Consider the following 26,877-nt stretch of genomic DNA (forward strand, 5'->3'; position numbering starts at 1 on the left):
GCAGGCATCGCAGTGCAGCAATAAGGCCGAAACCCCTTTGGTGCCAAGCCTGCTTGACACTTTTCATAAAGTAAAGAATAAATGGAGTAAGTCAATATATGATGGAGGGACGCAGAGGGGAGTAAACAAAAAAACAACAAAAGAGAAAAAAAAAACGAGGAGGGAGGTAAATAATTCCTTGTGCATTTGGTCAGATGTTTGTGTGCTCCTGGACATTTGTACCATATGGTTGCCATAGCTGCTTTGTTTTGTTTTTTCATTTTTGTTCCATCTATTTTGGGAGATCTCTCCCTACACAACCCTGCATGAACCAACAACACTCTAGAGAGCAAGAAACTGTCGGATGGGGGAGAGCGGAACTGCTGCATGAACTAAGAGCGCGAAAACATGAGCTAAAAGCGTCTGTGGAAAGAACTCCTCAGTACCTCCAGTGTTGGAGAGTGGCTGGGAGCTGCGAGGCTGAACCAAAACTCACCCTAACTTCCCAAAGTTTCTGTTTGAACACCCACCACAGCCTGGGGAGGGTGGAGCCTTCCTTTTTCTGGAACTAAACCCTGTTAAACATGAAGCTGCTAATAGCCGTGGAACATTAACAGTGTTTTTGGGGGGATTCTTTTGAACCTGACCTGAACCAGTGCAATTAAGAGGCGCTGCAGGCGTGACTTAAAAGCTTGAATGTGTCTGTTTGGAGGTGTCTTTGTGAGTTCACATGGAAGACCTATTGCACTTTAAGGCTTGAGTTCCTCTTTGGTCTTTAATACTCTGTAGGATATTATAAAACTCGGGGCCTATTAAATGTCAAACACAATTACTGTTTGTAAACTGTGTTTTTGCACGTGTGATTCCAAATCTGCATATTGGACTATGTATTTTTTTTTTTCGGCATCTACTCCGGCAAATGCCATTAGCCCGTAATCGACTCGAATCGACTTAGGGAATGTTGCAGTGTTTATAAACAAGGGGATTTGTATTAGCTCTCAAAAGCCACTTATCACAAGCTGAGTAATCCACAGATCTGATTGGAGTGTGAATAGGTGCACCACGAGGCTTCAGTCAGAATCACTGACAGCCAGTCGCCACGGCAACATGAGGAGGCTGATGTCTGACGGGAAGTCGAACATAAAAATGAATGAGTATTGAAAGTGATGTCACTTGAGAATCAATACGGACAGTTGCTCACGCAAACTCTCGCTCTGCTGCGACGTTTGATCTGAAAATACCCAGAAGCTCTGTTGGCACGAACGCAGTGACGGAATACGGAGGCAGCCTTTTCACACTCACTCAGACCTCGTAGCATGCGTTCTTTCACAATCAGGGCCTTCAATATTAGTCGAGCATTTGCACAGAGAAACAACTGCGAGCATACCAAAACAGTCTTCCCACACAATCATAATTATAGGGAGGCCGGCGCATACACACACATACTCACAAATACACACACTCTCTCTAGGCAAGGAACAAAAGAACGCCCACATAGCCTCTTCGTGCGGCAGGCGTGTGTACTGTAAGCCCACTCGTCCTTTTGATACTATCACTTTTCTGTCATGCCTCTGTCATATTCTGTCCGCTTTAGTCATGCAGCATGTATAGAGAGCACAGGCAGAGAGGTAACAGTATTGGTAATGAAAACGAACAATAAACAAGGGTTGCAACGAGAGGCTAACTGCGTGAAACACAGTGAGGGGGGGGGGGAGAGAAAGAGAGGCAGAAGAAAATGGGAGGAGACTGCACAAGATGGAAGCCGAGTAGTGCAAGGAGCAGGGGAGTGGGAAAGAAGGAAGGAAAGAGTGGGAGTTTTAGGAAGAAGGAAAGTCAGAACGCCGAAGAGTCGGTGTGTATGAATGTGTGTCGTTAAGCGGCTGGGCTGAGAAATATGTAAAGGCGATAAACGGGTGAAGGCCGCCATCCATCACCGTCAGAGAGAGGGATGAGAGAGAGAAGAGTGGATTTGATTATGAGAACGGAGAGCTGTGTTTAAAATGAGTTTGGAAGGCATCACCATCGCGATGGAGGAGCAGAAGGACAGCAGAGAAAGAGAGACGTGGTTGAAGGATGGAAGGTGAAGCGTTGAGGAGTGAGAGGAGTAGGAGGAGGACACGGGTTAATGGTCAAGAGAGAAGGTTGTTAAATGGTAAAGGGTTGACTGGGGACATATAACATGACGTTCAAACTTTATAGCCATGATTCAGGCACAACAAAGGTGTAAAGTTTTTGATTTAGACATTAGACCAAGACCAGAGGTCAGAAATGAAGAGTATAAGTTAAGTGTGAGATCACGGATTTAGATATTTCCTCCTGACTAGTAGGGTGGGTTTCCACAGGCTATTTTTTTAAGATCCTTTAAACTTTGAAAAATCTTTAAAATTCTCAACTACCTTAAAATATTATGTTAACATTCATTTTGTGCTACTTCATGTTTTAAAGTGAGTCTTTCTTCTTTTTGAATGGGTCCAGACAATTTAGTCTCACCGATATCGAAATGTTAATATTTGAGAGTTCTCAACAGTTCCGTAGTGGACAAACTAGTTTTGATGGAATGTAGAAGCGATCATTTCATTGAATAGTTTGGCATTTTAACGAGAAGTGTGAAGATCAATAGCTGTCAGACACAGGAAGCTGTAATCCTTGTCAAGTGTGCAGGCTACCTCTCAAAAAGGAATCAGAATCTGCTCATGCCACTCACTAATTGCTTGACGTGTAGTTGAACCCTCCTACATTTCGTTTTTTCTTTATTATGATGTACAGGTAGGGGGCTACTGGTGGGAAACCGCTTACAGAACCCCTGAGGAAAATGGTGCGAGTGGAAGAAGAGAAATGGGAAATAAGAGAAAGAAAACTGGAGCCTATTCTCTTTAAAATAAAAGAACTGCAGTATCCTCACAGCAGGCTTCCAAAATAATACAGCTCCTCTGAAATACCCCTCACAGCTAATTCCTCCCAAACCCTTCTATGTTGTGTTCAAGAGAGAAATAAATGTGTGTTTGTGTGTGTGTATGCAGTATCTGTGTATCAGCATGTGTGTACATATCTGTATGCACGACCCTCGCTGAATAAATCCTGTTGGAACCAGTCCTATTTGGAGGATTTTGATAATTGTGACTATTCCTGGAACATTGCGCAGTCAGATTTTTAAACAGTTGTTTTGGTTCAGGTTTAACAAACGTGAACACGTTGTTTTTGTCTCACCGAGGCACATTTCACAGCTCTTGCGTGAAGGCCATTAAAACGTTTAAAATCTTTTTCCTCGTGTTTGTAAAACAGACATTTGGAAAAATAAGATAACATTTTATTAGAGATGACTGAATTTTTGCTACAGAACCTTATCTTTAATACGTTTTTAAAAGCCACTATAATCTTTTAACACGGCAACACTTAAGAGACACAATGAAAGCCAATCTGCTGTTTGGAATGAGGATACAATATTGGTAGAAGCTTGTTTGGCTTTTAAAAGGCTGCAACACTTTGCATCCACTCTGCACAGATTAGAAACCCAGTCTTTAAATTAATTTAGAAAGCTTTTTTAATAATTGAAGTTGGAAAAGCCATGAAAAGTTTACAAACCAATGTAACCTGGGATTCTTCTGAGGCACGGCTGTTAAAGAGGCCCGGGCCTCTCTCTGTGTAAAGTCTGCAGACAGAAGTTCCTGATATTCTGAGAAACCAGTTAACCCACTGTTCTGCTTTACCACAGGCTGTGAACTGGTGAACCGTGAAGTCTTGTGAAATGGTGGACAAAAAAATCTCAAGCAGCGAACCATGGCATTAAGTAGGCCCTTGCTCTTGCCCGCCTTATGAGTGTAGTCGAATTTTGAACCTGATGTCACAGCTCACATCACTGCCCCCTTAGTTGCTGATTTTCTGTCCCCCGGTACCCCAACTGGTATCACTGGTTAAGAGTTGAGTATCACAGAAAAACACAGTATATATTTCATCTTAAGGCATCTTGTCTTTGTAACATTTGATCCAGTTTGTTTTTGTTTCTTGACATTGTTTGGTTTTTAGACGGGCGTGCATCTGACGTTGGCGTCTAGTCAATGTGACGAGCACTATAGTCTGTCTGTTTGAGTCTAGAAAATGAACGAACCAGTTTTGTTTTAGTAGTACCATCATCACCAACTTCAGTAGCCGCACTCGACAGTACTTTGAATGAGCCAAATAAACATCCTCGTCGTTCAAACATTTATTTTCGGGGGGCAAAGACTTTAACCAATTACTCAAGTTGCTTCCACTTCTTTTTCCTTTTCAATTTTTTTAATGCCTTCTCAACGTTCAGCTTGATTTGGGCCAAGTCTTTGGTCAGACTAAATTTAAATTGGTATAAATGGGTCTTGGCCTTAGTCTGGGGCTCCTTTCAGACTTGTTATTTTGGTTCAGACTAAACTGAAGAGTCTGAAGCTCAGCACCAAACAAGACAGGAAACGACCTTCGCTACCTTTCTCCTACTTCTGAGACCAAACCGCTCTGATGGTTCTCTTAGCACTCCGGTAACAGTGTTGTGTTATATCTGTGGCAGCCACTCTCCCACTCCTTGCTGAGTTTTTTGTAATTTTGTTTCCTCCCACTGGATAGCCCGCATGGCTGCACAGCTTGGGGATTAAATTTTCTGGGAGGTAAATTGAATTGGCAAACAACGGAGGTGACAGGGATTTTCTTTGGCACTTCATTGGCACAGGCCGCGCCACGGAAGCAGTCTGTCCATGATCTGTCAGGAAGTTATCGTTCCAATTTTCAAGTTTTAATCCGTTATCTAGTCTTGAACAGCGTAAGGATCAGTATTTGTGGCCACATTTATACTTCCTTAGGCTGTGCATTCTCTCTTCACAGGGACTCTTTTTGTTTTGTTGTCTGTGATGCGTCACTGTCACTGACTACAAACTAGGACCTCAGCCTTATCTGTTGTGAAAGTGCATTTGTAAAATGTAGCAGTAGTTTCATTCTGTACGTGTGATACCATCCTACAGCTGGATGTTAAAAAATGGGAACAGCCGAGAAAATGAGGGACGCAGAGTTCTGAGACCGGCTCAGGCAGCTCTGCTATACCGGGAATGCCTTTATTCTTGGAGAGGGATAATTTTTCATTGGTGGATAGCTGTCATATTGGTGCCAGAGAGGAAGCTCAATACCCTTCTCTTTTTTGATGCTCCTTTACTCCAGATGGCAACATCACACTTACGTCTGATTAAATAGCACAGTAACATGGTTTTACACTGAGCCAATAAAAGCCTTTAATTAATAGCTGACAGTCTTTGTTTTTGCCACATGCTCGTCTTTTGATGCAGCTTCTATTTTGTGCTGAACGCGATGGGAAAATAAATCTCCTCTGTACGAATTTGCCATCCTATATATAAATTTTCTTTTCAAGGTTCTCGTTCTATTAAACGACAAAGACAACATAACTTTGTATTTTTACGTGTTTCAGAGTCGGGCTCTCTTGCATGCAGCCGAGGACAAAATGATTCAGTGAGGAAAACATGTCAAAATTAGAAATTTGACTTTTGGAAAGGTCCATCACAGCCACAGAAGACATTGTATAACTTTAGTTTGAGGAGTTCCTCTTGAGAAACTGGTGGAATACACCTTAAAAATAAATATATGCTACAACATGCAGGTAGTTACAGATGCTATATGACAATCTCACTCTTAAGAGTTTGGAATCGGTCGCACTACCAACATCCGCCTGTTTCAAACTGTGTCTGAATAGAAAATGAATGCGGCTTAATTTGTATTATTCCTTATTGTCATTGAATGTATAATAGCACCATAGTCTACAGTTTGGGTCACTTAAGCATTTGTAAGTGTTGCATGTGAAGCGGTGGTTTTGTTTGTTGGTGCTTGCAGTCATTAACACACACACACACACACACACACACACACACACACATACACACACTTGCTTACTCTGAAACTTGCAGACCTACAAATACACTTCTGCTTACATCCACAAATTTGCCTTTGCAGGACAAGGCACACTATCATAAGTTTTGCAATATAACGGGTCTGCCACTCACCCTGAACATAATGCGCTTGCAGTTTTCTCTGCCCCTCTCCTCCACCCTTCATCCCTCCTCCTCCTCTCTCTCCTCCCTCCTCTTCTTCCTCCCGTATTCCTCAAGCTCAACCTTTTTGTTGCTACATGAAATGGATTTCTTTCTCTCATTACGTTTTCTCTCCCACAACCTCATCTGCTTGCTCTCTCTCAATTCCCACTTCACTTTTTCATGTCAGCCTTTCCTGCAACACTGCCATATTTTGTGTGTGTGTGTGTGCGTCCACGTATAGGTGAGACAAATCAACACAAGAAAAATCCACCACGAACAATGGTCGACAAGTAAAATACTAACAATTGTGCTGTCAATGTCTCTTGCTCAATCAGAAACCCAGCGGTGTCAATTATACAGACCCTGAAACGACAGGATGAAGCTTAACAAAAAGATTGTATGTGTGTGTGTTTGTGCAAGTGGACGTTGGATGAGTCAGCAGGGTTCCAAGCCTTCAACTGGGAAAGCCTGAGTAAGAGAACAATTACCCAATCAGCACTCTGCATCCAGCACAGTAGGTCAATGACCCGCCAACCAGGCCTCTGAATCACAGAGATGGATATATTGATTAATACAAGACACACACAGGATACACACAAACACAGGATACAGACACACACTCGCACTCAGACACACTCAGACTCCCTGTTTATGTTGTTTTCTGTATCGCTCAGGTGTTCATCCCCCTGTCTGAAACAGAGGGATGTGTAAAGATTGGAGAGACAGCAGGATAGGGATAAGAGGTGGGAGTAGTGCAAGTGTCCTTGGGGAAGAGATACATGTTGCGCAGGGATTGGAAGAATCTTCAATAATCACTGGGTTGAGGCCTGTTTGATCACAGCGGCCCCTCTCACCACAAAGAGAATTGTTCCCCTTGTGAGACACTAATAAAGGCGAAATTACACTGTGGTTCGAAGGGAGAACGGCTTCCCTCGAGTTAGTCGATGAGCGTCTCAAATCCTGATGCTAAACATTGCTGATACAGGCAGGAACGCTCCGTGCTATGCTGTCAGACGGACTGTGTGTGTTGCAGACCGAGTACAAGCAGGGTTTCCTTTTGAAAGTCATCATGCACGCTGTATCCTGCACCATGATTCATTTGAGCATCTACAACCCACTGCATCTGCTGAGGATAGCCGTAATGCAGACACCTATGAGTTCGTAGATAGTAGTGTCGGGTCACAACTGTATTTTTGTCTTAAGCCCCGTTTCCACTGGTCAAAAGGTCCACTAACATCTGCCTTTATCGCGGTAATAATGGATACCATCAGCTTTTACTGCACCTTTGCTGGTGCACCATTATGACGCCCTCTGAACGAAAATAGCCATGAACGTTTGAGTTGTGGTTTTAGGCATTTTGGGACCAACATGTAACAGAAATTGATTTTTTTCCCCCTACATATCGTGCAAGATGCAACACTGGCAAGAAAGCTATGTTTTCCGAGGTGTTCGTGATGTCGGACGTGACTCACCGGGGTAAAATGGGAAAAGGAGTCAATCGCCTTTTTTAGAGGGTTTACCTGCGTTCAAAACACCCACACATACCTGCTAATTTTGGTGAAGCCAAAGAGGTTTTAGAGGTGTAGCCAGGCTGTGTAGCAGACGTGCGGGGACATCGTGCACAGATGACGGTTCTGATATTTTGCAAAATGTGCGGAAACTCACTCCTCACGCGCTTGTCTTTAAAAGGTTCAAACTGCTATCAAACCAAGTTTCCTTTTTCTCTTGGGTTTTATAATGGCAACAGTTATTGGACCTGATAGATTTTATTTGTTGTGGTGTTTTTCTACAATTACTTATATTCATTTTCATTTTCAACTTTTCAAATGTGAGGCATCGCTGCTTTCTTCAGTTTTCTATAAATATCTCTACCTCTTTCTCTCAAGGGTTTTTCCCAGAAAGCAGGTTACCCAGATATGATTTATACATACTTTGTGAAATGTTGGAAATTCTTTATTCAGATTCTAATCAGCATCACCATGAGAACTTCCTCACAAGGCCCAGGGGGTTGTAAAATCGGCATCAGTTCTTTGTATTTTCACCTCAACTTCCACCTGTCTTCTTCTTTCCTCCTTTCTCCTCCGTGCTCAGTCGTCCCTAATTTCCCACTTGTGACACCCTCCCTTCCTCTAATCCCCCCCGAGTAGCCTCACACACACTCTTTAACGTTTGGCTCTTCCTCGTTTCCCTCCCCCCCTGTATCTCCCTCCCCAGAACCATCCCTCCGTCTGTCTCCAGCGGTTGCCGTGGTTACAGTTTGTTCTGCTCATCAGGCGCCTGCTGTGCCTAAACAGACTGTCAACAGTTTAATTACTCATCCTCTCATCCCTCTATCTTTCCTTACTTCTGCACTGTGCTGTGGCTTGTTGCTTTCACCTCTGACTGGGGAGCCTCTTAGTCACTCCTCCTCGCTGTGACACCCTCTTTCTCGCTTTCATAATTTTCCACTTTGATTTCCCCCCTTCTTTCCATCCTTTTTTGCTTCTCATCCTTCCACTTAGTCATGCCATCCCTTAACCACAGCCCCGCTCCCCATGTTTGACTACTAACGGTGTAATTACTCATCCTTTCGGAATTCAGTCACATCAGTTTTATTCCACTCATTCATCCATACCTCCACTTCTCTACCCATCCATCCCTCCCCCTCCAGGTGTGCCAGAGCTTTATTAGTGTAGTTTTTCTTTTCAGACATTGTTATTCCTCTATTCCCTTATCCCCGCTCCCTCTTATCATGCACCTCTCAAGTGTCATCACTCGCCGTTTCATTCTTCATTACCCAGTCTCCCTCCATCCTCTGAGAGTTCCTCCCTATCTTAAACAGTCCTGCAATTACTCCTCTTCATCGCGCTATCGTTCTATACCTGTCTGTCCGTCTACCTCTCCATTCCTCAGCTGTTGACAGGGGCCTGATGTCTCATACTTTGATCTTGCATCCTTTCTTTAACATCACGGCCCCTTCACTTCTCCCCCTCCACCATTTGTCATTCATTCGTCCATCAAATCATCCATCAAGTGTCACCTTTCTGACATCGACACTGCCTCCTTTTGTTTCACAGTTGCACATCTTCCACTCGTCTCCACAGCTGCTTTTATATACAGAGATCCCACTTTATGGCTATAAAAAAATCCACCATTATGCCAGTTTCAACTGTTTACACAGAACCAAGGCTGCTCTCATGCTAATGGTGAGGTTTTAGAAACACTGTTTGCAAAACCAACAATACACGACTAAAAGTTCAAAGAACTAGAAAAGGCACTCTGGCAGCTCATACCGCAGTAAAGGCTTAACAGTCAACTCATGAAACCACATTTAAATTCAATAGATCTGGATTTTTTGATTTGGATCTGCACCACATTGCAAATCCTGACTCATGAATATCAGTCCCCTAAACATGCAAAACGCACAATCTTAAAGAAATTGGAAAAAACAACTCTTCAACTATATCTAATGGAAATAGATATATTCGTTTTTGCTCAATCCTGCTAAGTAAGAACCAACTTCTATGTCTTTGTCGGCAAACATAACAATTTCAAATTTTCGGGCTTGCTGTAAACTAACCCATTCAAAGGTGAGTGACATTGCATCACTTTATTATCTTGTGGCTTTAGTTGTTTTTATTGACTTCAAGGCAAGAATTAATAGCTCGACAGCTGTATCACCAGTAACATTGGTGGGAGGAACACGGCAATGGTCAGTTTGTTGATCTGAAAGTTTTTCCCGTCACTTCTCTTAAATAAAAGCTCCATTCACTTGCCTGTTTTTTTCGCTCTATGCCTCCATTCATGTGCCAGTCTGTTCATTTTGGCACGACTCCTACTTTGAACAGGGAGCATCCCATCTGTTCATCTCCCTTACTGTAGCCTTTGGTATCAACGAGCCGCACGGACACATTAACGAGATAATTGTGAAAATGCTCTTTTATTCCGCCTTTATTTTCACCGTTTGAATCAGACGACGCTCACCTGCTCTGCTTTCTGACGACGAGCAGGAGAGCACAGCCAATTATAGAATTACGAGTCGGATAATGGATATCAAAAGGCTTCTTTGTTTCACTTTAAAAAGATCCAGTCATCTCTTCAGAATTAGCGCTGCCCCTGTTCACAGCGAGAGTCAAAACTGCTGTAAACGATCAACAGAGCAAGTAATGAGCCCTGTCTTAGTTATTAAAAAAGCTTATTGTTCACAACAAAATAGATTCACGTGTTTTTCAGAGATTATTTCAGTTTCAGGGGTAATTAATGTTCCTCAAAGGTAGAATTCACTTTCCAAACCCAAGTTGTGGCTCATAATTTGACAGTTTGTTACATATTATATAATCTACACCTCATTCACCATATCTCTAAATAGCCCAGGACATGCATTAGTGATCTTTGACAGACTTTTTGGGGTCACGTCAGACTAATTGTAGCCAATGGTATAACCGTACAAAGCTACATAATGATGGCCATCTGTCTTTCTAATTATTTCTTCCTCATCGGTCTTTCTATCTTTATCTCCCTATGGTAAATCACCCTTAATTTATCTCCCCACCCTGATGGTGCCTCTTTCTAACCTTTTTTTTTGTGTCTTGTAACTCATCAATCCAGACTTGTTGTTTATCTCACTTATCATTAAATAAATCAGTTCTATACTCAATGTGATTTCTCGCTGCTCAAACATTTTATATCTGTTTTTCGATCATTTCTCACTTATCCCTCATTTTCTCCATATGCCTCCTTGTTACCCCTCCCTTTTCTTATCTGTTTATCTGATTTAAGCTGTTTTATTCCCTTCTTTTTTGCTCATCCTTCCATTCACTCGTCTCTTTCACTGGATGAAGTCAATCACTGCCTCTCACTTCTTCCTGCTCTTACCGCAATCCTTTCATCTGACCTCTCTCAGGCCTAAGCACCCATCACTATGTCTGTGTCACCCTTCCCTCTCCCCTCTCCCCTCTCCCTGTATCTCTTTACCTCCTCGCACTTTCCCTCTCCTCTCGTCTCCATGTCTTTGTCATCGCCCTCTTATCCTCCCGTATATCCACTCAGTCAGTCTGATCTCCCGTGTCAGTGTGCCAAATCCGTGTGTTTTTGTGTCTGTGTGTGTGTGCGCGCGCTCCGACGCGGCTTACGTAAAGGGCCTCAAACGATGGGAGTTTAAAACTGTGCTGCGGATGCTGCCACCACCACGCACACACTCGCAGCGTCCACACACTCTTGCCATGCTACAGACACACACACACACACACACACACACACGACACGCCTGGTGAGATTACATAAAGGCGAGGTGATGAAAGCCAAGCTGAGATGCACCTAGTGAGTAATCTGATACAGGACAGCTCTGGCTGACACTCGCATGCACTGAAACCTACACAGAAAAAGAGAATGCGAGCTACTCGGTATCGGAGTATGCAGAGCACTAAAGTGTGGAAGAGAGGGATAAAAAAAGTTAAACCTATCAACGGTGCCATGTTGGAGGACCTTTTTTTGTGTGTGTGTGTTCCTGTTTAACATTTGCCTCGCATACTGTTGTTGTTGTGAATGCACATCTGTCCATTATTTATAGGCGTTGAGTGTGCACGTGTACGTATGTGTGGGAGAACACAGAGTTCCCAGTTCAGTGAGTTGCTGACGTTCACAGCATCGATGTGCTCAATGATTCAGCATAAGAAAGCTAACGTGCAAACGTGGGTTCACCTTTACATGGGCCAATATATGCCAATTTGTGGGATCAGTAGGTTGGAGGAAAGGTTATGGGTTTGGTACAACTGCTGGGGTCAAGGTAAGGGCCTCCAAGAAATGAGTATAGGTCTATTAAAATCCACTGTGTGTGTGTGTGTGTGTGTGTGTGTGAAACAACATGGACATTACCTTTTCCGTCTGTTCGGCTCTATAATCCAAATCAGCTCCACATGTTATCCAGCTGTGTGATTGTGTGTGTGTGTGTATATGTGAGTGTTTAGCACAGATCTCGCCCCCAGGTGTTTCTCCTTGTGTTGGGCCAGAAGGAAGGGGTGGGGGGAGTTTATGCACTTGTGCTGAAACCTGTCCTACTCCCCTCCACACACACGAGCCCCCATATAGATCAAAAGAAGGAGGATGTAGGTCAGTGTCAAAAAAAAAAAAAAAAAACAGAGTTGCAGAAATTCCAATTCCTCAGTAGGCTTCTATAGACGAAGAAAACCTGGAAAATCCGGAATTACTCGCTCAATCCTGGTGCGGTATTCCGATACAGAGACCTCGGTTTGAAAGGAGATCCAAGAATCCACTTTGCTTAAAATCCTATTCATGGCTTATCATATGATTTCCTCGTGGCTGGATTCAGTATATGTCAAGCAGTTCAGGCGAGGGAGAGAATCCTGGAGTCAGTGGCGATCTTCAACTCCCCACCGCCTCCTTCCTCCCCTTCTCTCAATTCTCCCTCCTTCCTTTTTTTCCCCCCTCCCTCCTCGCTCATACAGCCGTGTCTCTTCTCTTCTTATTTATTCATCTGGCTCCCTGGCTTTCTCTCTTATTGCTTCATCCTTTCACACATTAAGTTTTTCCTCTCCTCCTCCTCCTCTCATCCCTCACTTCTCGGAGTGACTTCCAGGGCCTCTCTACACTCTACAGAGTGCGACCAGTGTCTGCTCTCCCACATGGAGTTAGTGGTTCATTGATGACCTTGGAGGGAGGCGCAGGAAAGGAGGTTCGGGAGTGAGCCGGAGAGACGGAGGGATGGCTAGAAACCTGCAAAAGAGGAGACAGATGGAGAGCGTGAAGAGTGTGTGCTCCATTAATGTCCTCGTCTTTCCTCTGGTGTGTGTTCACTCACGTAAAACAACTCGAGTCCATTAGCACTTTTTGGTCTCATCCCATCCTTCTTTTTTGACCTCCCTTTTCCCTTCACATGTCAACAACCATCCCTCTCTCCGCGACTTCTGCTGTCAATCATTCATTTCTCCTCTTTGAAACCTCCGCCCCACCTTGCCCCCCCCCACCCACCCACAATTTGTCTCCCTTGTCCCCCCCCCTCCCTCCCTTGTCCTCCCTCGCCTGTCTGTCAAAGGGAATCAATAGTTCTGAGACCCTCTTAACGCTTCTCAGCGCGCTGCACTCCCGGGAGCGCACGGGCACATGCACACGGTCATGCAGCACGTTCACGCATGCTTGCGCCACCACGGTCGCCTCCGCCGCGCACACATCCACTAAGTAGTCATGCAGCCGTACTCTGCATCTCTCTCTCGCGCACACTCACACACACACACCGCGTAATGAAACAATTGGGCTATTGATCAGTGCCATGAATGTCAGACAGTTCAAAAGTCTCTGTCCATCCCAGCCCCCCCCCCCCACCCCCCCCACTCTCTGGCCTGTCAATCAAACTCCAAAAGCCGACACCTTTGAGGAGACAATCTCATTATCTTGCTATCTTGCTCTAAAGCTGTGCACTCGCTCTGGGTTTGTGTGCGTGTGTGTGAGTGTGTGTTCCTCAGACTGTGTATATGTACATTAGTGCAGTAGCATCCCCGCCAGATTTTTTTCCCCTCCTTAAATCAAATTGAATTTCATTTTTTTTCATTGATTCTTATTCAGTTATGGCTTTTTTCCCCCCTCTTTCTCTGGGTTTCACTTCGCTAATTCAAAAAGCACATTACAGTTTTATTTTACATATTTTATTTCTCTCTAAGTTTTCAGGCTCTTTCTGTCTTCCCCCCCCTTTTGTTTTGCCCTCCGCCAGATGAAAAGGTGCAATTACTAACCTTGTTTTCCGGATCATTCCACCGCGACTCTTGGAGCCGTCACATCTCTGTCAACACGGCTCGCTCTCTAGCTCAGCTCCATGGAAAAACACCCATCTCTCTCTCTCTCTCTCTCTCTCTCTCTCTCTCTCTCTCTCTCTCTCTCCCCCCTATCTCTATCACTCCCTGTCTATCCCCCCCCCCCTCTCTCTCTCTCTCTCTCTCTCTCTCTCTCTCTCTCTCTCTGTCTCCTCCCCTCGGTCGTCCCCTCGCTCGGTCTCGACAGCTGCAGTGCTCTGTCTGCCTCCTCTGTCGCTCTTCCGTCAGGCTGTAGGCTGATTGAATTTTAAGTCATGTTAATCCCACAGAACAGGTACTGAATGAAGGAAGGAGACACAGCAGAGAAGAAGGGAGAGAGAGAAAATAACAGAACGCAGGGGGGAAAAGCTGCTATGTATTTTTAGAAACCTCCTCTCCACTCCAGGGAGGTTTTCTCCATTTTTTCCCTTTCCTTTCACTTGTCCTGCCTTCACTCAGTCACTTCTCCTCTTCTTCTGTCCATTTATGTGCATCTGCATCCTCTGAGTTTTATTGGCTCGCTTTGTCTCGATCTGGTGTAGAAGAGTGTGTGATTCCCAGCGAGGAGCAGAAGAGAGTACCGCGATCTGTCTCCGCCAGCGTCAAGCATCGGACGAAGGGAGGGAGGGAGGGAGAGAGGGAGGGAAAGAGACGTGAAGATGAGGAACACGAGGCAGGAGAGATGGAGGGTGGTGGGGAGACAAGGTGAGGAGGAGATGAAAGAGGGAGTTAGTTAGGAGGAGGAAGAGTAGGAGTGATGACGAATTAGAGGGGAGGGAAAGGAAACAGAAGAGGGGCAGAGTTTTTTTCTCCACTATGTTTATTCGACACCCTTCGAGTCACCAGTTACTTGTCAGATTTTACATACAAATCGTAAATTATATATATTTATCTAAATTATCAACATCTATATATAGCCAGTAGTATAGAGCTGTAGCTTCACTGGCTGAAAAATCTAAATCCAGCATATGGGATATTTGAAAGGATCCGTCCATCAATATTTTTTATCGTCAACAAATTGCAGAAAAAGACCGAAACCAACAATTATCTCCTTTTTCTACCAAGCCTGCTTTAGTTTATTTGTCTCCCTTGTTGTGCAGAAACTATTAAAAGCACATCAGTGAGCTATAGCGTTGCACTGGGTGATATATCCCGTCATTACGATGAACATGGGCAGTTGAGTTTAATTTAAGTCAGCTCCCACATACGCTGTCCTGGTGCCGTAAATACTCACCAGTGCACCAAACGTAGATTAATCTGCGGCTGAAAATGATCCCCCAACGAATACACTATTTACTCCGGTTTGAATTATTTCTACTAACAACTGCAGTTCCCAGCTGTTGGAGGAAATCAGTGAGATCCTTTCTAATACAAACCAGAAGATTTAGAATTGTCAGTTGGCACATATGGGAGTGTGGGCTGTGAGCCGCAGACTTTCAAGTGAAGTTTTCAACAAGCCCATTGTTTTTCGACTTTTGATGAAAGTTGTTGATGGTAGAAAATGTACAGAACACAGGTTTCAGTATATGTTTAAGGTGATGTAAGTATTTAAATCTTTTTCTCGCTTGTTTTTACATTCAAAGTAGCAGAAGTAGTTAAGTGAATTAAAGTAGTCATCAAATCCTGCATATATCTGTACCTCCTCACCTTCACACAACAGGTCAATCTCTGTGCGAAGTGGTTTGGTCCGAATGCTTTTTTTAATACCTTAATCACAATCATCTGCCGGAATATAAGCTATATCAAAAAAATATTAGAAATGATCCACAAATGTCGTCAAACCCTTAAGACAAAGAAATGTTATTGAGGCTTAACTTGACTATAAATAACTCTTAATTAAAAGATAACACAAATACAACCGCACATACAGACGTTGAATTCAATTGACACATATAAGCAAACATAAACACTGAAAAAAGTCTTGTATGGACCAATCAATTAGTTGGTGGGGCTCTAATTTTGCTGACACTTCTTTACTTGAGCCAAAGTTTGAATGAAGGAGTATTTCCACACTGGTATTCATACTTTTACTTCAGTAAAGTATTCCTTGACCACTGATGGAGGGTTAGGTCGAGAGAAGAAGGACGGATGGATGAGGGAGGGAGGGAGTAAGAGGAGGCGATGGAAGTCAGCTGGTGTGACAAGAGAAAGTGAAGCTCTCAGTGCCTCAGGCAACTCTGGGTCAGAAAAAGATGAGGGGGGGAGGCAAAGGAGGATGATTAAGAGAGAGTGAGCAAAGATCTCTGGGGGCGTAAGGGAGATAAGTGAGGAAGGGAGAAGCTAGCAAGGGATAGAAATGAGAAGTGGATGGAGTGATAGCATGGCGATAGGAACGAGTGGAGCTGATACGACTTCAAACGGTGGTCGGGCGTCAGATTTCTCCACTGTGCCGAAAGCTGCTTGAAATAGTCTTTAATGCAATACGTTTGGGTACGAGTGTGTGCGTGTGTGTGTGTGTGTGTGTGTGTGTGTGTGTGTGTGTGTGTGTGTGTGTGTGTATTGTGTGCTTGCAGAACCTATAACATCAGAGGTTTCGGATGTGCTTCTGACATTCACCTCTGTGCAGATGTGTTTTGTCAACGCAATCAGATGATTAATCAGAAAGACGGGAATAAAAGATGGCATAAAGAACAGATTTTGTTGTGTTATGGACAAATATCTCAATTTACTTTCTTCATTCACTCCTCCATCTTCTTAATATTTCTCAATCTGTTCCAGTCCTCCCTGTGTATCTCCACCTTTCATGCCTTTCATCCCACTTTCATGCGCCTCCATTATTCTGTCTCGACTTTATTTTTATCTCTTGCTTTCTCCCACTTTACTGTCGCCCCAATATAGTCCTCCCGTGGACCAGTGTATTTCTGACCCAGTAAACCAGACCTCCCCCAAAGCAAGGTCCAGCAAGGAGAAGTTTGATATATAATTTTGCCCAATCGCAGCCCGTTTACAGCACTCCGCCTTTATGGCTCGTTGATTCACAATTAATCAAACCTCTAGTGGTTTGGCACCCAGTCCTCTCATCAGTGAGAGTGACCTTGCTGAATGAAATAAACTAGCATGACCTGCTGCTGGGTGATGGATGAAGTGGGTTCACCAGGCAGGAGGGAATCTAATTACTGACCGAGTTGTTGGGTTTGCATATTTACATTTATACACCGCGTAAACTGTAAATGAATTACATTTTTTATGAGAGAAATTATCAGCAACCAGAAATCAGTGGGGCGAGTGTCCTTTAGAACGTTCTTGCGACCACAGATCAATCAAGTGCAAGTAAGCTGCACTGGGAAGTCTGTTTCTCCCCTAGAGTGAGAACCTAGCAGAGAGATTGGCAGGATCTTTTTTAGTTCATTCTGAGTAATTCAGCACTTAATCAGAAAGAGGGCAGACCTGCTCGGGTTCGGTCAGGCCAAATTAGCCCTCAAAGTGAACACAGTTGCAGGAGAGTCGGCCTACTGACCCATGTCTGAACGATTCCCTCGCCTTTTCTCTTTTTTATATTGTGTATTGTTTCACTGGTGGTTTCAGCAAAATGGAAACATGGTGTCCGGTGTTCACGTCCCTTGTTTTGCCCGCTAGCATGAACACACTTAACTCACGGTGTCACAGATATTTATATTATTGTGTCACATGTGAAGGCTTAAGTATGATTTTAAGTACCTGGGAATTCACACTTTTTTATCTTTAGCTGAAATTGAAATTAAAGTCGTTGAAAGCTGAGATTCACCTATTTAAAGGTAACCTGTGTAATGTGTCCACAGCATGCACATGTGCGTGCATGACACATTACACAGTTCTTCACTGATATCTCACTATTCCAGTGATCCAAAGGTGCCAGGAGAGGCAGGCAAGAAGAATGCAACCTGTAACCATGGATTTACACAATGCAGGATGTAAAATACACAAACTTTGCAAACGTATTTCACATGTTAGTTCACAATGCATTCAGCTGAGAAACCTATTAATTTGTTGCTCCACCGGACACCCTTTAACTTCATATTTTGTGTGTGTGTGTGTGTGTGTGTCACAAGAGAGACAGAGTGGGGGTGACAGATTTTTGATATTGAGGAAATTTAAGACAGCAGCCCATATGAACCAAGTATATAATGTGTATTAGTCATTTGGCTGGTTTGTCATTAAGTGAGGACAATTCGTATGCATAAATGACTCACACTGAGTTTCTGAGACACTGTGGCTAAATATAGACAACACCAAAACACACAAAAAGATATGCACTCAGTGAGCGCCTGTCCACACAGACATGTCGCACACAATCACCAGTGTGTCAAACGCTTCCATTCACACACACACACACACACACACACAACATTTCACACATGGACACACGTAGAAAATGCATTCTGTAACCGACGCAGAGCATGATTGACCACACACACTCAGAGATTGCCTTGATCACATGATTGCACACATAAACACGCGATGGCATCACACAAATCAGGACGTGGACAGCTCAAACTGCAGTTAGCCACACGCACCTCACAAGGCTAAATGAAATGAGCGCGCTCGCACACTTGCTCGGCTGCGATGTCAGGGGTAAATGGTGTGGAGGTTTAAATCGAAGGGCAGATCCTCCGCTATTTGTCTCAATCTGGGGATAATGAGAGACAAGGGCAAACACGCATGCACGCACATGCACAAGAGCCACACAACACCGCCTTCTAATTTTGCTCTTAGAGCCGTTCGCATGTCATTTTGCAATAGTAATAGGTTCTCCAAATGATTTCCCAGTTACTGCTGATGGACCCTTTTACCAGCCACGGGCAACAGTCAATGGAGTACGAGAAAAAACATGCTGGCCTCATTTGTCTACATTGCTTTAAGTGTAAAATCTTGACAAATGCACTCCGACGTAAAGACACGGGGCGGAAATAACTTGAGGGATATGTTGGTTAAACATGCAATCCAAATGTTTGGAAGTTTGAGTTGCTTGACTGGGTTCTGTGCTACTGTGGAAAATAACAACCGACGGAGTCTTTTGTGTTTGTGGCCTACATAAATGGATCCGTACCCAAATGCAATGAGCTGTTGGAAAGGGGCTGTTAAACGTGGGAATAAAGAGCTGGGAGGTGCCAATGACTTCAAGTGTGCCGGTGCCAGAGCCCTGGTGTTGGTCATGCAGGCTACCTGGCACGGCTCCCTGGCACAACTCTATGGAACGGAGCAATGTGTCACCTGTGCTTTCCCCGCTGTTAAGGCTTATAAAGGTTTGCTACAGTGATCTTCTGCTGCCAGACGGCCATTTCAGCACCACGGTCAGCGCACACGAGCCACACACACACACACCGTCTCGTGATAAGAAAACACATGTACACACACACACACACACACACACACACACACACACACACACACACACACACACACACACACACACACACACACACACACGTAGTAGTAGGAGGAGGAGGAGCCGGAGCCCTCATGATCGAGAGCGTTAAAAAAAACCAAATGTGAAGATCTATAAATACTGACTAGAAGATCACAGGCAGCCATGATAAGACTATAAAAACATTCAAATAAATAATGCATGATGTTCTGTGCTGAGAAAATCTTGACAGTTAGAGTACATTCTGTAAATAAGAGGCAGCTGTTAGTCATTTCGTGTACCGGCCTCCGCTGCTCCCTGAAAATACAGACTATTGGGGTTTCTAGAATTAAAGGCATCATGCTGAGCCACACATGGAGGGGAATAATCAAATATGATCTTGTCAGTTGAGTCAACGTTTTCTATTTGGGATAGCTTTCTCATTAGGAGTCCTGCTATCTTTGCTCAATATGTATTAGTGTGCGGATACTCGGATGAATCACCTTTTCACTTCTGACTGTAGACATCAATAGAGAGGAGCCCATTAGATGAGATGCATTAGTTTGACAGAACAGTATATTGAGACTAGGGCCATTATCATGATGGTAAATGGGAACTGGTAGAATTATATTATCTACTCACATCATGTGAAGGGAGACGCTCTCTGCATTACTTAAATGTTTTTACTACAGTAGGAAAGCTGCTTTTAGACATGCACTGAACTCTGGATAATTTCCTGACATTCTCCACAGGGGCAGTATGTGTACATGTATTTTAAGTTTCTCCGTACATAAGTACAATCTGCTTTCTCTTAAAAAGAAATTTGAAGTGGCATGACACACTGAAAAAACACAGGGCACTTAGGGGTGCACTTAATTTCTGCAAAGTACACAATGAAATATGACATTGTGTTCGGGAGAATGACGACAATATGATGACTGGAATCCTGAAAGCCTAATATCCAAGGAATTATGTTATCTTCCTTTTTTATTTTTTATTTTACTGCTATCAATGAATATATCGGACACATATTATTCCCAATTAATTGTTATCCTCTTTCTGCATGTGTGGGAATACATTTCTTACCAGGAGTACTGACACCCAGAAACAACTACATAACCTGACATGAAAACGTGTTTCGTAGGGATTATTCTTGAATGTGAAGTCAGTACTCACTAATTAGACAAATGCTTGTTTAGTGTGTAGAGGTTTTCTATAGGATTTTAACATTGAAGGTCACAATTAGCAGCTCGAGATCTCGGTGTAATATTTGATGCAGACCTCTGTTTTGATGCTCAAGTGAAGAATGTTTTTCAGTCGTGCTTCTATCAGCTTGTTTCCGTCCGATTTACATAAGGTTATAGATGCTTTTATTTCTTCTTACCTTGACTACTGTAATGCTCTTTGTGCTGGTATCAGTCAGAGCTCCAGTTATTGACTCCAACTGGTATAAAACACTGCTGCCCCAATTTTAACAGGCACAAAGACATATGAACACATGACCCCTGTGTTAGCCCACTTACACTGGCTGCCCGTTTTTTCCCGGATTGATTTAAAAATTGCATTGATCCCTTTTAAAGCGTTAAATGGCCTTGCTCCAAATTACTTTAAGGATCTATTGATTCTTTATGTGTCTGGGCATTTTCTGAGATCAGGGGATGCAGCTCTACTGGTTGTTCCCAGATCCAGGTTTATAACTAAAGGTGACCGGGCCTTTGCTGTGGATCACTCTACATCAGTACAATCAGACAGGAGTCATTTGAAGCTCTTCTTAAAACTCTCCTTTATCGCAAAGCATTTATGAAAACTTAATACGTTGCTGGATTTTATCTTCCCGCTCTTGACATTTTATTATTTGCTTTATTTCACTTCCCAGTGTTTTTATGTTGTTGATCCTTCTGTTGTTTGTATTGTGGTTTTTATTGCTGTTTTGATTGTTCTTCTCTGTGAAGCACTTTGTAACCTTGTTAAGAAAAGTGCTATACAAATACAGCTTATTATAATTTGAAGTTAATCCGTAGCAGAAGAGAAGCTTTTTATTTTCCTTTTTTTTTTTTCTACGCTTCAGTTATTGCAGAAGCGACTATCCCATGTTATTATTTCTATACATTTTCCAGCTCCAAAATACATAAACGGGAATATTTAATGGTTTTACTCAGTTGATATGTTTGTGTATTGAAAGAGGGTTTGGTCTAAAGTAATTAACACATCATAGTAAAAGAAGGGTTGGAAAGTTTTTTTATCAAATTTGTTGAAATCCTCTTCATGTTCTAAGAGCCATCAATAAATAAAGTTATCTGGCTCTCGCAGGACTGTAATAAACATGTCTAATCATTTCATTCGGACCAAATGAAATGATTTGCTGGTGAACATGTCAGTCACTTACCAATCTGCCAACCTGCGCGCACTCCTTGCATGACCGGAGTCTTCACAAGCTGGAGAGATGTACACTGCTAAGTATAGTCAAGAGCCGGAGAGGGAAGACGAAGTCTTGAAAAAGTCGTCTTCTTGCAGTTTTCAGGTAGTGATGTCCAAGTGTTTCCGGGGCGAGAGGGTGGATGTATCGGCTGCATATCATAGCCTGCTCTTGCTCGCTTTTCCAGGATTACCAACCCTATCTCTAAGGTGTGCTTGCATTGAGAATAAACAATAGATTTGGGAAAAACTGAAGGTCGGGTACTCTCTCACCTAATAATTGTGCAGTTAGTGAACTGCTGCATCTTTTTGCGTACTGCCCCTTTAGGGTCGATTTACTTTCTGCTGATCAGTTGGGATTTCTCGTTTTATCTCCCCGCTCCTCAGATTGTGTGAACCAAATAAACAGTGGCCTCAGACATAAAATGGGGCTGCTACAGTATGTTACACTTTACAGAAATACCATTGCCTTAAACTCTTTAAACTATGACTGAGCTGCCAAAATGAGTCACAGCTACTAAAGGGAGGATGACGGGTAGAAGTAATGTGAAAAATAATATTAGTGCTACGGCCTAATAATACTATAGACGACATAAATAACCCTGAAGTGAGAAAAACGTAGGCTGAAATGTCGTGTGTCATGGTTTTAGGTGAGGCTTAATTAAAACTGACATTAAGCTGCAAATTAGAATGAACATTGCTTTAGTGTGATAGTTAGACAGGCAATTGTTTAAAATGTATCTTTGATATAATGTAAGTGAAAGCATTTGATTGCAGGTAGTCAGAAATGAGATATATTTAGGTTTTTATCCGACCACTGTGTGTTCTCTAAAGGAAACTATTTCTAGTTTCATTCCTAAACTAAAAACAACTTGAATCAGCCGCGGCATGCTGTGAGTTTGTTCATTATAAATACTGCAGCGGCTGGTGTTGGTGGGTTAACTTTAGTAGCACATCGATGGAACCACTATGCGGTCTATAATCTGAAACAGCACAACAACTGAGGATATGTTGCTCAATTGTAAAAACAAGGTAATTGTAGTTAAACAAGAAATAATGTGTCAGAAGTGTTGATTTGAGGTGACGCTCAATACGTCACAGTCTCGGTATTGACGACATGTTGCTGAGAAGAACTCTCGCTCTTTAAATTCGATGAGTGAGCCGATCATTCACAAGTTCAAGTATAATTAACACAGAGGACCAGACACCTGCTAACAGAGAGTGAGACGACGCGCTCCGTGGGTTTGGAGCACATCACGAGTCATTAAATGCGTCACAGGCCTACTGCTTAAGGTTTCCCAAAATACCACTGAGGAGCGATCTGTTTTAATAAGCCTGTGTCTCAGGGCCCCTGAAAGAGTCAGAGAAGGCTTTTTCTTTCAGCGAGTGCAGCGCCCCGTTTTGTTGATACCACGTGAGTCTGAGTCACAGTGTTTAAGGAAAACACGTCACATATTAGCAGTGATGAATGTATCTGCTCTCATAGTGAAGAAAATCCAATCGTAAGACCATTTAAGAATCATTTTGTGACATGTTGAGCTTTCACTGGGTTATTGTGCGTCTCTGTCAAGAAACGTACCTTCGCTGTATCCACTCCCCCCCCATCATCTCATCTTCTGGCTCGCCTTGTAATTTCCAACATTTTCCCCGGAGATGAGTGTGAACTTTAGCAAACCCTGTAAATCGTCTGGGATTGTCATGTAAGCGGTTAGAGCTGCGGTTAGAGTTCAGAGCGCTCGAGGAAAAACTGTCATTTCCTTTAACGCGGAACAAAATATTTTGAAGCCGCACAGCATTTGCTTCTTAAACGGCTGTTAACGGAGGAACTGGGTAAATCACCCAGCGCTTTTTTTTACAGTAAATTTAATTCACTGTAAGGTGCTGAACGCTGGTACAAATTGGTTCTTCTCCTGAGCACTGTAGTTATGCTACAGATATCATAACAACAGTGCAGTAGCGGTTGCATTTCCCCAGTGGCGTACTTTGTCTAGGATGTCTGGCAAGTTCAGCACCATGGCCAGCGCCGGCTCCCAGACAGGCAACTGAAACATACTGTAATGAGAATGTTCTCCCATTACTGAGTTGGAAATAGCCGAGCGTATCTGACATATCTCAAAGCTTTAAGATTACCTCTCCTCCCAACTTCTGGTCCTTTGCATAGCGATACTAGGTGTTTTCCAAAACTAATAAGGGATCATAGCTGGATTTTCACCACCACATGAAGCCTCAAGTGCACAAATGCATGCAGAGACACACGCGTGCAAAAGTGTCATTCTGGAAAGGGAGGGTCTTTGTCGGTTTATGTTTTCATATTTTATCAGATTGCTTTTACACCCTGTGAGCTTATTCACATTGGAAATGTTTCCGGCCACAGCTCCCATGATGAAATGCAAGGTGAAAATTGCTCTGCCCTGGACTGGTGATAGGAGTTATTACCGGAAAGATCACCAATCAGATTTATTTCCCTGAGATAAAAGCTCTGTGGCAAATGTCAAACACTGGCTCCAGATTTAATTTCTAGGTACAGCCATGAAGGGTTCATGTACAAATCTGTTGTGAGGCGGCTGGAGAGAGTGTGAGAGTAAAAGCGAGATGGCGAGGCTAAATATTCAAGCCACTGTTGCTCTTCCTCTTGGCAGTAAAGTCTTTTCAGAGTGGGCTTCATGGTTGTAAAGGCCACTGGAAATAAGAAGATGGTTGGCGTAGTGAATATTCAGTGGTTACTTTAAGGAAGAGGACGAGAGGCAAGAAGTGCAGAGGAAATTAGACGGCAGAGAGACCGAGTTGAGAATGAGGGCATGCTCTCAAAGCTGAAAAAAGAAATGGAGGAAGAAATGTGGTCACAGTTGTCTGCCTCATCAGCACCGAATGTGACCCATTCACTTGTCTCCGGACACAAACAGATGCTGTCACACGAGAGTGTAAACAGACGCATGCATGAAGTGGCTGGCCTGCTGTTCCGACAAACCAATCAGTGGACAACAGCAAAGTCATTAGCGGCCAACTGAGACCAAAACATCTTAGCAGCATGACACTGAGTGTTTGCACGTGTGTGTGTTTGTGAACATCTTGTCACCCCGCATCCACATGTGTCACTGTGTGCTTGTTGTTGTGTCTCCATATGTGTTGTGTTTAAAGCTTTGTTTCTAAGTCTTCCATTTGAAATGTTTGCGTTTGTTTTTCATGCATTTGCTGTATAAGGTGTGTGTGCGTGTGTGTGTGTGTGTGTGTGTGTCCTGCTTGATTAAAATTATACCTGGTACGAGTATGAGGGGTCCCCCTCTTTGTCTATGTGAGTATGTCTATATACATTCATTCCTGTGTGTGTGTGTGTGTGTGTGTGTGTGTGTGTGTGTGTGTGTGTGTGTGTGTGTGTGTGTGTGTGTGTGTGTGTGTGTGTGTGTGTGTGTGTGTGTGTGTGTGTGTGTGTGTGTGTGTGTGTTTTGATCTTGTTTATGTGCCCGGGCCAGTGGTTAGGGCGTGACAGATGGGGATAGGGAGACAGAGGAGGAAAGGAGAGAAAAGACAAATGACCTGACAGCTCCCCTATTCAACTCCTAATCACTGAGGGAGTGTGGAGGCTGTGTATGACAGAGGGAGGCAGTGTTTGTGTTGGGAAGACAGAGATCAGCGGTGTGTGTTGTGAATTTGTGTGTAATGCTGAGCACAGCTTTGTTAAAACTGAAAAATCGTGTCCAGTCTTTGATGCTCTTTCTCTGTTTTGCATCAAGCAACTCCACATTTAGTGCGAGAAATAAAAAACCTGACAGGCAATATTCAACAGTATGTGTGTATTTCCGAGAAAATGCGAAACCTGAACTCCACCATGAGCGGGAACAGAACATCCTTGTTCACAAAGGACTTTTGGAGGAGGGTGGATCCAGGTGAGCCGTGGATCAGAGACCCCCCTGCCTCAGCAGAGGACCCAGCATGTTCTTGCCTTTGTAAGCCAGTATCAGGATTTGAAACCTTCAGTGAGCCAGTGGATTGAGTGCAGGAGCAGAGTGACACCCTGAGTTGTTATTCCTTTTCCAGGTATTTTCATCTTTGACTCTCTGATATATCTGTTCGGAACCTCAATCCATTCTCCTGATTCCTTCTGTTGCCTGTAAGGTATGGTGGTCGACGGTTTGGTGGAACTTATGGTTACTGTTTTGCTGATCTTGCTCAGAACATTACAATCCGAGTTTGATTTGATCTGTGGAACCTTCCCTCAGATCAGTTTCGGGGGGCGTGTGCATACACATTTCTTTTTGTCATGACATTAGAGAGAAAGCTTCTTTGCATAGTGAGCAAATGTCTGCACAGAAACGTTAATATGCAGAGCAGCTCCAAAAGTACTTAGTCTCTCATTTCTTTGCTGCTTTAGTGGAGTGAAATATTTCATGACACAGACCCCACTGACTCGCCTGCTTTGCATCGTGAAAAATGACACCCAGTCCCTGTGCAGACACTTTGTAGACAGTGAGAACACATAAAATAGCAGGTGGTATGTTTTTTTTTCTTCTCTCCCTGAAGATATCCAGACTGCAAATTACTGTCAGCGGTAAATTCCGTCTATATTAACAACAACATTTGAGTGTTGGACAAATTAAAGTCGAAATAAAGGAAACACCTGAAACGAGCAGCTGCAACAGTAACTGTTTCAAGGTGGCGCTGTGTTGAGTTGACTTGTGTTCCCAGCCGGGGACATCGATACTTACTTCACTATGTTGCTTTGGCAATCACCAGTAAAGCTGATTGCAGCGATAACAACCGGCTGTGAGCAGAATGGCAATAAAACCGACTTTTCTGTTGATAAACCGAGTGCTGCGAGAGTAAGAGAGAGGGTCGACACAACCAGATGCCATTTTGTAGGTGGAGGAGTAAAAAAAAAAAAAGTCCACATGTGATTTGGTTTGATCCAAACGGAGGCAGTGACTTCTGATACTGAGCCGTGTGAGTGCAACCGCGTGGATGTAAACTCGAGCATAATTCACATTTGGACGTGTTTATATTGCCACTAAAACTACTACACTTCCTGAAGGGGGGTGTGTGTGTGTGTGTGTGTGTGTGTGTGTGTGTGTGTGTGTGTCCTGGAGCAGGAGCAACAGTCGTCACTGGCAGGAAAGTGTGTGCGTGCATGTGTTTTGCGCGCTGTACATCTCGCTGTGAGAGCTGTAGCCATGTTCTAGGGCATCCTCTGTAGAGCCTCTGTCGTCTGTGAGTTTGTGCTTATGTGTGCGTGTGTGTTATCAGAGAAAAAAGGCTGAAGACTGAGGGGAACTTATGAAGAGATGCTGAGTGGCGGGAAGGGAGAGACCAAAGAGTTTGTTTGCAC

General features: G+C 43.4%; 2 protein-coding genes across 4 annotated transcripts in view; one reads left to right on the top strand and one right to left on the bottom strand.

The window, feature by feature from the left end:
• Positions 1–14,490, bottom strand: part of LOC117752238 (leucine-rich repeat and fibronectin type-III domain-containing protein 4) — a 38,534-nt gene extending 24,044 nt beyond the window's left edge. Inside the window, exons 1-2 of the mRNA XM_034569454.1 lie at positions 13,763–14,490; positions 11,892–12,749 (exon numbers count right to left, since the gene is read on the bottom strand). The gene's annotated coding sequence lies outside the window, so the exon portion shown is untranslated. The remainder of the gene's footprint in view (positions 1–11,891; positions 12,750–13,762) is intronic.
• Positions 1–26,877, top strand: part of pcxb (pyruvate carboxylase b) — a 265,650-nt gene that overhangs the window by 177,792 nt on the left and 60,981 nt on the right. The window lies entirely within an intron of this gene.

The sequence above is a fragment of the Hippoglossus hippoglossus genome, chromosome 18, assembly GCF_009819705.1.
Source record: "Hippoglossus hippoglossus isolate fHipHip1 chromosome 18, fHipHip1.pri, whole genome shotgun sequence".
NCBI lineage: Eukaryota > Metazoa > Chordata > Actinopteri > Pleuronectiformes > Pleuronectidae > Hippoglossus > Hippoglossus hippoglossus.